The following is an 11995-nucleotide window of genomic DNA, read 5'->3' on the forward strand; positions in this document are numbered from 1 at the left end:
GTTTGACAAAATATTCAAATCTAATATCATCACCAAACGTAAATGGTTGTTCTGCTGCAACTACGTAACGGGCCAATCCCTCTCTCATACTAGATTGAGAATATATGAAATTCGAAGTACTACCTACGGAATGAAAACCACCAGATTCACCACTGACTTGGCCAACTATGGTATGTTTAAATTTTTTATGTTTGTTTTGTAAATGTCGTTGAAGATGCCCTACACCGCCCTTACTTACGCAGGTATAATTATTTGGACAATAATTACATACAGCTCTAGCTCCTATATCGATTCCCTCTGCATTTTTAAAGTTTTTAACTATGGTTGAATGATTCCATACCCAAGAGCGACGCCTTGTTTCACCAGACTGGGCCGATTGGATACAGTCTGTTACGCCTATAGGAGTAGAACCTGCTGCAATGTTTAAAGCAGCTTCACCTACAGACTCCCTTCCCAGTGGTGGAGTTGGTCCATCATCATCCAAGTCAGGGTTTAAACCCTCATCGTCAAAATGAATGTTTTCAGGATCCATCTCCTATAAAAAACTGAAAACAAAACAGAGAAAATTAGTACAATAGAATATTAGTTAATAACATCTAAATAAGTTAATAACCTACATGTCCAGAAAACCTAGAATGTACAAATAGAGCAAAATAAAAACTGTTTTCAAAATTTGACCAACTACTAATTTTAAACTAGAGTAAGTACTAAGTAGCAACTATACCAAAATAAATTGTATTCAAAACTTTAGTAAGTAGCAACTACCAATTCTACCACTATAGCAAGTACCAATTACCAATTTTACCACTATAGCAAGTGACAACATGGTATTCTTTCTTAGCTCTCACAGTACTTTTCATAACTTATACTAACGTTATCAATGAAAAACTAGTTGAAAATCTTTCCACTGTCAATCTGTCATCAAAACTAATTATCGCCTAAATGCATGCACTTAAATGTTAACCAAAAATAAAATAGTCATGATTGACAATTCTGCTCCGATAACAAGCTTTGTATTGGACACATTTCTTAATTTTCTTGAAATCGTTGTGCTCTTTCGAAGGAAAAAAAACCCTATTTCCCATGAATAGTTCAGCAATGCTTCTCGGCAAAATCATTACAATGGCCATAAAAGTGTGACACACTGACACTTGGTTCCGTGTTTCCAATTCCGTCCTTTGTTTTTTTACTGGAACAATTCCAAATGCAAACATGCCCCATGAATTGTGCACGCTTTCTCACCAACAAGTAATTGTTTCAATTTTTTTATTTCCTCTTATCAATAACATGCGGCAGTACAGGGCCTACAGGCAGGCTTCAAACATTTAGTGTAGGTGTGTGTACAAAATCATCAAAAGCCATTTCGTAACCCTAATTTCTGAAATTAGTAACAAAAGTGAAAACCCCTAATTTCTTGTTAGTAATTTCAGATATTACTAACAAAAGCCCTAATTTCATAACCCTAATTTCAAAAATCAGGCCAAAACCCTAATTTCAGTAGTCAGTAGATAACAATAAGTGGAGACTGGAGAGGGAAGTGATAGAGGTACCTGTGAGAGAAAGAGAGATACGGTGACTAGTCTGTGAGTCGGTGAGCAGCGGCTGAGGACCTGAGGTGATGAGAGAGTCGGACTGTCGGATAGGCAGAGACGTTGAGAGAGTGAGATGATGATGGTCACTGAGTTCAGATCTGATCCCTTCAGTAGTTCAGTTGTGATGGTCACCGAGTCACGGTAGCACCAAGTCACCGAGTCACCATTTGAGATTAGAGAGAGAGAGAGAGAGAGAGAGAGAGAGAGAAAGGAGAGCAGCGAGACAGAGAGAGGTGTGACCAGTGAGTCAGAAAGAGAGAGTGAGAGTTGATTATAGTTCAGAATCCGAACGTTAGGCTCGTCAGAGTACCAGAGAGAGAACAGAGTCAAAGAGACGTTGAGTGAGAGAGAGAGAGTCTGAGTTTGAGATTGAGAGAGTTCGAGAGAGATCGAAAAATGAGACCTAGCAGCAGACATCTCATTCTTTTTATACGATCCGTGTGATCAGGTACATGCGAGACACCATAATCCATATGCACCAACTTATCGAAAATTCTCGTAGAGTCGTATCGAGGGCCGTCCGAGCTATTTTTTGAAAATCGGAACTGTCTATCTTTTATGTGGAAGAGATTATATCATTCCTGCTAAAAATTAAGTAAATTGATTATCGTTATATACTTGATTGTTTATAGCGTTCATTTTCCTATTAATTAATCTGCGTGTCGATGAAGAAGCTTTAAAAATCCGATAGACCCAAAAATTGGTGAGAGTCATTAAAACACAGAGAATAACAAAATTAACGGTATGGATTGTCATATTTGTTTTGTGATCGTGTGGCTAACATACGTTACACTATAGCAGAATACCTTGGTTCATAACCAACCAAGTTCAATGTATGGATTTGAAAGGTAGCTGAAGACTTTTTTTCCCGAATGTTCGATCTAAACCGTTACGATTTAACGTCTTATCAAATTTATCATTCTCACTTGAATATGTGATAATCGAATGTCGGAAACCACATCATCGGAACACATTCTGTGCTTCCAGAGGCATTAAAGTCTTATAATGTACTACTTGAGGGCCGCCCAAGCTATTTTTTAAAAATTGGAACCATCTAACTTTTACGTGGGAGGGGTTAGATCATTCATTCCAATAATCAAGTATAATGCTTATCATTACATACTTGATCGGACGTAAACAAAATTCAATCAAATTACGAATTAGCATGCCGATGAAAGATCTTTCAAAATCCAACGCAGAAAAAAATAGAATCCCATGATTAAAACACTAAGCATAACAAAATGAACGCATTGAATGGTATTGATCATCGTGATTGTGTGGCTACTGCTTGATGGCCTCGTTTTTATATAATATAGCTACATATTATATATTAATTTTTCAAATCTATAGCACAAGGCCACAAGTTAATTTGTGGCATAGTGGTTTGTTTGTGTATGAAAGAATCTAAGGACTTGGGTTCATCAAGTCCTTGTCTAGCCAACACCTTTTAATTTATTTATTTTCCTTATTTTAACTACGTTTTTTTAAAATTTTTTGTTTGACACTTCTTTTTCTTATTTCTCGTTAGATTTGGGGTAAATAATATATGACTCTTGCACATTTCCTTTCGTACCATAAATATTTTGATAAGCTTTTTTAATTTTACTTTTTATCTTGTATTGCTAAATTTACAAACCAAATGTCCAAAGCTTATTTTACTAACAAAAACAAAACAAATATTTTTTACCGAATAAAAATTGATAATTTTTTAAAAGTAAAAAAATGATTTTTTAAAAACATGATTTTTTTTAAGAAATCATTTTTTTAAAAAAATTAAATATCTTAGTTGTTTACCTTTAAAAAAAGGTAAACAAATATTTTTGACCGAATAGAAATTGTTTAATTTTTTTTAAATTAAAAAAAGCCATTTGGCTTATTTATTTTTTGTTTTTTTTGTTTTTCCGTGCCTCGTGCCATGCCCTTTCGTGCCCATGTCGTGCCGGGTCGTGCCCGTGCCCGTGCCTTGCTAGAACCGTGCCGTGCCGTGCCGTTCTTGTTCACTTTCCGTGCCCGTGCCCGTGCCCGTGCTCATCTACGACCGTGCCGTGCTAGGCCAACTTTCGTGTCGTGCCCGTGCTGTGCCGTCCATTTCCGTGCCCGTGCCGTGCCCCGGGCCCACTAAAACCGTGCCGTGTCGTGCCGTGCCAGGCCAAGACCGTGCCTGTGACGTGCCGTGCCTCCTCGTGCCCGTGCCGGCACGGCCCATTTGACACCTCTAACTACACTTGATCTTAGCCAAAAGACCAAGTGCAAATGCTATATTTGATCTTTTTTTTTAATCAGGGAAACTATATTTGATCGTAGCGAATCGGTTAAGGACAGATACTACATTTGATCTTTTTATTATTGTCGATACTAGACTTGATCTTATTCAATAGGTTGGGCATAGATACTACGCTTTATCTATTTTTTAGAAACGGTGATACTACACTCTATTATAGCCAAAAGGTAGATAATAGATACTGCACTTGATTTGTGTGTTATAATCAATACTACACTTGATCTTAGCCAATAGGCCGTATTTCAAATGCGACACCTAACCCTTTTTTTTTATCTACATTACTACACTTTATCTTAGCCTCAGAATTAGCCAAAAGGCCGAGAATATATAGTACACTTGGTTTTTTTTTTTTTATCGGCAATTCTGCACTTGGTCTTTGCTAAAAGGCCGAGAATAGATATTACACTTGATCTTAGCCAAAAAGTCAACGATAGATACTGCAGTTGATCTTTATTATTTATCGTCGATACTACACTTGATCTTAGCCAATAGACAGAGCGCAGATACTACACTTAATTTTTTTTTTATTATCTGCGATGCTAAACTCAATTTAGCCAAAAGACTGAGAAAAGATACTGCACTTGATCTTTTCTTTTATCGGCGATACTACATTTCATCTTAGCCAACAGGCCGAGGATAGATAATACACTTGATCTCTTCTTCTTCTTTTTATCGTTGATACTATTCTTGATCTTAGCCAATACGTCGTGTGCAGATACTACGCTTGATCGTTTTTAGAAACGGCTAAACAATACTCAATTATAGCCAAAAGGCCGAGAAGAGATGGCTTATTAACCTATAAATGTTAGAGACATTTTGTCAAGTACGAAGTAGCCAATCAATAAAATGATTGGGCATTCTCGTCATTTCACCTACCCAAATTTCAGTCAATGGAAAATAAAAAAAAAAGGGAAAGAAAAAAGGAAAAGCTTTGCGGCAGCCATGGCCGCTGCCCCCGCCATGGTTTTTGGCTACCCCAACCATCCTTCTCTCCTTTTCTCCCTCTCTTCTTTCCTTTCTTTCCCCCCTCGCTGACAACCATAAGGAAAGAGGGTAGGGGGAATGATTTCAGTTACTTCAAAAAAATCAACTGTATTTTGCATTCATAGGCATATGTATCTGAAGGTTTGTGTTTGTGCGTGGAATTGGTTTATGACCTGTTTTGATTCGTCCTTTCAAAGAAAAAAAAATGTTTGGACGCCTCTCCTTAATCATTTCCTGTTGCTATTTTTCTCAAGTTTATTGAATAATAAGTATAAGAGGCTGTAATGATATTTTGCTCAAGTTCATATGTTAGAAGATGTGACCCATTTCTTGGCAGGCCAACTAATGTTGCAGCCATGGTGGGAAAACCCTTCTCTTCTACAATCAAAACATAGATCTGAGCCTCACCTTTCAATCATTTTATCCGCACACTTCTTCAAAGCCTGTACCCCTCCATGGGCATAGCCTTGAATTGAGCCGCCGTAATCCTGACGTCATCCTCCACCACGGCGTCGGCATTCGTCGGAAATCATCCAGAGTCAACGCCTGAAGCTCAGCACTCCCTCACCCTCCCGTCACGATCTCCTTCCAAGCCTCTTCTCCACTTGATCTTAAGCCAACAGGTTGCGAATAAATACTGCACTTGATCTTTTTCTTTTTTATTGTCGATATTACACTTGATCTTAAGACAATAGGCCAAGGCAAATATTATGCTTAATATTTTTTTAGAATCGGAGATACTAAACTCTCTTATAGCCAAAAGGCCGAGAATAGATACTACACTTGATCATTTATTGATTGGCGGTAAAACACTTGATCTTAGCCAATAGGCCAAGAACAGATACTGTAGTTGATCCATTTTTAACTTCGATATTACCCTTGATATTAGTCGAAAGGCTGAGTACAGATACTGCATTTGATCTTTTTTTTTTTATCAGCGATACTACACTTTATATTAGCCAGCTAGCCGAGAATAGATACTACAGTTGATCTTTTTTTTTGTCAGCGATAGTACCGTCGATGTTAGCCGCTAAGTCGAGTACAGATACTTCACTTGATCGTTTTTTTATCGTTGATGCTACACTTGATCTTAGCCAAAAGACTGTGTGCCGATGCTATATTTGATACCTTTTTTTTATCTCTATATTTGGTCTAAGCCAATGGGCTAAGGACAGATACTACATTTGATCTTTTTATTATTGTCGATACTAGACTTGATCTTAGACATTAGGTCGGGCACAGATATTATGCTTTATCTTTTTTTAGAAACGGTGATTCTACACTCGATTATAGCCAAAAGGCAAATAATAGATACTGCACTTGATCTTTTTGTTATAATAGATATTGCACTTGATCTTAGCCAATAGGCCGTATCGCAGATGCTACACCTGACCCCCTTTTTTTTCTATCCGCGTTACTGCACTTTATCTTAGCCTCGGAATTAGCCAAAAGGCCGAGAATATATAGTACACTTGATCTTTTTTTTGATCAGCAATTCCGCACTTGGTCTTTGCTAAAAGGTTGTGAACAGAAATTACACTTGATCTTAGCCAAAAGGTCGACGATATATACTGCAGTTGGTCTTTAGTTTTTATTGTCAATACTACACTTGATCTTAGCCAATAGGCCTAGTGCAGATACTACACTTAATTTTTATTTTTAGAATCGGCGATACTAAACTCAATTATTGCCAAAAGACCGAGAAAAGATACTGCACTTGATCGTTTCTTTTATCGGCGATACTACATTTGATCTTAGCCAACAGGCCGAGGATAGATAGTACACTTGATCTCTTTTATTTATTTTTTTTATTTTTTATCTTTGATATTATTTTTGATCTTAGCCAATAGGTAGAGTGCAGATACTACGCTTGATCATTTTTTAGAAATGGTTAAACTAAACTCGATTATAGCCAAAATTGTAACGACCCGGATTTTCAACCCATTTTTTTTATATAATAAGATTTACAAATTCCGGTGTGATTATTTTTAGTAAATTAGTTATAAAGATTTTTATTATAGTATAGATTCCATGTGTGTATTGTATACCACGTGCACCATAACTTTTTTCCAAAACAATTTTTTTCTCTCTCTCTCTCTCATCTCTCAGCCGTGTGCCTCTCTCTCTCTCTCTCTCTCTCTCTCTCTCTCTTACTTGCTCTCCACACCAAGTGAACCATCCCCCCTATTCCTATTGTTGGCTACCCTTTTAATATTTTGTTTTTAAACCATTCAATTGCCACCCTTATCCACTTCGTCCTTGCACCCCACTCCACCCCACCTCTATAAATACCTCTCTCTCCGTCTAGAAATAACAACACACCAAACCACCGCCACTGGAAAAAAAAAATAGTGGGAGTTCGAGATCCATTAATGGAGGTCTAGAAAGAGAAATCCGAGCGGTTCGGTTCCACTCTAGCCGGACACCAATTCGGGTTACCTATTCGCAGCCCAGAACATCTCAGAACCGTACCTCAATAATTCTGATCCATTCCCGAAGTCCCGCGTTCTGTCATGTTCTCCGATTGTCCGAGAATCATCCGAACTCATTACCCGCTTTTTTTTGGCCGGGACCGAGGTAGATTAATTGCTCCCTTGCCTTCCCTAAGTATATTAATGTACTACGATGTTAGGTTTTTTATGATTAGAATCAAAAAGAATCAAAATTGGAATCGAACCGGAAAATAAATAAATAAATAAACCAGTTTTTTGTTTCCCCCGAAAACTCACTGTTCACTGTTCTTGGGCGTGAACACTGTTCACGTTTTTGGGAACTGTTCATACTCGCTGGTAGTTTAAAAAAATGGCACACCAATTTCACTTATCACCCTGCTCTTTTTGAATGTAATGTTTCGGCCCAGATATTAATTATAAGTGGTTATCTTATTACTGTTAAGTCCCAAAGTCATTAAAGTTTATAGTTAGGCCCAATGAAATGCTTTATTTGATTATTAAACATAGGTTTTATATTAGTATTTATAAATGATAAACATGTTATGATAGTGTTACCCGTATTAAGTACAATATTCGTAGGTAAATAATAATAGATCCTTTTTTTTGTACAAATTTCTTTTTTATTAATAAAGGATTCCGCTAATAAAAATTCAACTTCTTGGCCATACAAGACTAAGGGCAACAGCCCACTCATAAAAAAAATTGTGTGATCGCATTGCTGGTTATTTGTTTTTAATTATTATTTGATTAATTATATATTGCACCGATACTTGATTTGAATGTTAGATTGGACCCTAGAGACATGGGGTGGTATGCGAATAGAATTCACCTAAACGATGCTAGGTAATGGATAAATTGGAAAGTTTTATTTTTAGATTGCCTGCAGGCAGGATTTTGAGATGTGATGAGTTGGATATGATGATTTGGAACTGGCAAAGTAAGCCCAGTGATGATTGATGAATTGAAACTGGCAGAAGTCCAATGATGAATTGATACTGGCGGGAGCCTAGTGATGATTGTGAAGTGGTGAATAAGATAGGCAAACTCTAGTTATGTCACGGCATGATAAGCTTACCCTTTGTTATAGTTATTGGGATGCACACTCGGTACATAACTTAGGTGTATCTGCGACAGCAAAAGGAAGTGATCTCATGGGATGGGACATGGCTAGCGGTTGGGGAGGAAAGATCTCACGGTTGAGATCTTAGATCACACATCAGGCTAATGGATAGTAATAAATCAGTTTGTGTGTCAAATCTTTGCTTTACTCTTTCGCGTCGATATTATATTATATGCTTGCTAGCTATAAAGTAAAAGAGACAGTTGGGTTAGATTATTCTACTGGGTGATTTATCACTCACGGATACGTCTGTATCCTGGCAAATCGGTTGTTTTGGCGATCAATTTGCCAGCGGGTGCAAGATTCAATAGTGAAGCGGATTTTGTGACAGGAGGAAAACCAGAGGCGAAGATCGAGTATGCTTGGAATCCATATCAAGCCTAGAGTTGGCTCTGAAGTTAATGTATTTTGATTCAGTAAATCTATCTAAGGATTGTAATGATTAAATCTCTATTTTGGGTAAATTATACTTGATTAACAAAAAAAAATTTGAAAAGTTATTTTATATTGCTCTCAAAATTCCTTGAAAAGTCGGGGCGTTACAAAAACGCATAGAATAGATGGCTTATTAACCTCTTTGGTCCCCAAAGTATTGACTTTGTGTCATTTTCCTCACCAATATAAACTTTAGAGACATTTGGTCCCGTACGCGGTAGCCCATCAATAAAATGATGAGCATTCTCATCATTTCGCCTACCCAAATTTCAGTGAATGGAAAATTTCAGTGAATGGAAAATTAAAAAAAAAGGAAAAGAAAAGAGGAAAAGCTTTGCAACAGCCATGGCCACCGCCATCGCCATGGTTTCCGGCTACCCTGACCATCCTCTTCTCCTTTTCTCACTCTCATCTCTGCTTTCTTTCCCCCCCCCCTCGCCGGCAGCCAAAGGGAAAGAGGGTAGAGGGAATGATTTCAGTTACTTCAAAAAAATCAACTACACTTTGCATTCGTAGGTATATGTATCTGAAAGTTTGTGTTTGTGCGTGGAATTTTGTTTATGACCTGTTTGGATTCCTACATTCAAAAAAAAAAAATGTTTGGACGCCTATCCCTAATCATTTCCTGTTGTTATTTTTCTCAAGTTTATTAAATAATAAGTATAAGAGGCTGTGACGATATTTTGCTCAAGTTCATATGTTAGAGGATGTGACCCATTTCTTGGCAGGGCAACTAATGTTGCATCCATGGAGGGAAAACCCTTCTCTTCTACAATCAAAACATAGATCTGAGCCTCACCTTGCTATCAATTTATCCGCACACTTCTTCAGAGCCCCTACCCCTTCACGGGCGTAGCCTAGAATTAAGCAGTCATAATCCTAACGTCATCCTCCGCAACGGCGCCGGCATTCGTCGGAAATCATCCAGAGTCATCGCCGGAAACTCGGCACTCCCTCACCCTCCGGTCACGATCTCCTTCCAAGCCACTTCTCTATTTGATCTTAAGCCAACAAGCCGCGAATAGATACTGCACATGATCTTCTTCTTTTTTATTGTCGATACTACACTTGATCTTCGACAATAGGCCGAGGGCACATACTATGCTTAATGTTTTTTTAGAATCGGCAATACCTACACTTGATCTTTTATTGATCGGCGATAATACACTTGATCTTAGCCAATAGGCCGAGAACAGATACTGTAGTTGATCCATTTTTTATCGGCGATACTACCCTTGATATTAGTCGGAAGTCCAAGTACAGATACTACATTTGATCCTCTCTTTTTTATCGGCGATACTATACTTGATCTTAGCCAACAGGTCGAGAACAGATACTGCAATTGATCTTTTTTTTTGTCGGCGATAGTACTATCGATCTTAACCGATAAGCCGAGTACAGATACTTCACTTAATCTTTTTTTATCGTTGATATTACACTTGATCTAAGCCAAAAGACCGCGTGCCGATGCTATATTTGATCCTCTTTTTTTCGGGGATACTATATTTGATCTGATCCAATAGGCTAAGGACAAATACTACATTTGATCTCTTTTTTATTGTCGATTCTAGACTTGATTTTAGTCAATAGGTCGGGCGCAGATACTATGCTTTATCTTTTTTAGAAATGGCAATACTACACTCGATTATAGCCAAAAGGCAGGTAATAGATACTGCACTTGATCTTTTTGTTATAATCGATACTACACTTGATGTTAGCCAATAGGCCGTATCGTAGATGCAACACTTGACCTTTTTTTTTCTATCCGCGTTACTGCACTTTATCTTAGCCTCGGAATTAGCCAAAAGACCGAGAATATATAGTACATTTTGTCTTTTTTTTGATCGGCAATTCTGCACTTGGTCTTTGCTAAAAGGCCAAGAACAAATATTATACTTGATCTTAGCCAAAAGGTCGATGATAGATACTGGAGTTGATCTTTATTTTTTATCGTCGATACTACACTTGATCTTAGCCGATAGGCTGAGCGCAGATACTACAGTTAATTTTTTTTTCTTTAAGAATCGGCGATACTAAACTCAATAATAGCCAAAAGGCCGAGAAAATATATTGCACTTGATCTTTTCTTTTGGGTAAATTCCAGATACACCCCCTGTACTTAGGTCATTTTTCAACTACACCCCCTCTACTTCATTTTTAATCACTCGCACCCCTTGTACTTAAGACTAGTTTGGAACTATTAGTATTTCCGTCCAAAATAACGGAAAAGCAGGTAATGGCTTGTTGGCAGGAATTTTCCCTTCTAAAACATCTTCTCTAAGACCAAATTGATCCCAAAACCCATTTACAATGATAATTCATCACTACCATTAATTATTGGTCATGAACGGAGTCACGAACATACTTTACAAGTCAATTGGCCAGACATTTCAAATCTATGTGTTCTAGATTTTTTCTTGAAATTCTGAGAATGAGATTATTCTAAGAATAATTTATTTAGGGTACTGTGTAAATTTCATATTTTTCTGAGACCGAAACCCGGACAGCTTCTCGGCTACGCGTGTGCTCGGGCGTCTGGGACCACTTGCGCATGCAAGTACACATGTCACGCTTATAGACACATGGCATGGCGAATTTGACACCTAGAATTACACTCATGCATGTGTAAATATATTTGGTTATAACATTTTTTTTATCATCTTGGTAAAAACTAGTCAAACATGTATTTTAATTTTTGAGGGAGGGAGCTACGAAATTTGAAGAAAGAGGAGGATGGTGTTCTTCTTGCCCCCCCCCCCCCCCCCCCCCCCTCAGTTCCACCATGAACCACCACCTCCCGTCACCATTCTCTCGTCGGAAAACTTATTTTCTTGCCGGTAACTTCTTAAACTTTCTTGACAGCTTTCTGGACCATCACAAATTCGTATTTTGAGAAACCTTCTGCTATGATTCAATTTTTGAAGTCTTCATAACTTTTAAAGTATGTTTAAAGAAGAAAATTTTGATACCAAGAACATGCAAAACCAATCAACACAGAATTAGTTATGATTTTCGGAATATAAATTGATACACATGTTTCGAAATCTGGGCAGAGCCATATTCTTTTTATTTCTGGGAACTATCCTATTAAGTTATGAATCTGATATTTTTACTGAGAATAATACTTTAC

Source organism: Rhododendron vialii, chromosome 1a (assembly GCF_030253575.1).
Source record: "Rhododendron vialii isolate Sample 1 chromosome 1a, ASM3025357v1".
Lineage (NCBI taxonomy): Eukaryota > Viridiplantae > Streptophyta > Magnoliopsida > Ericales > Ericaceae > Rhododendron > Rhododendron vialii.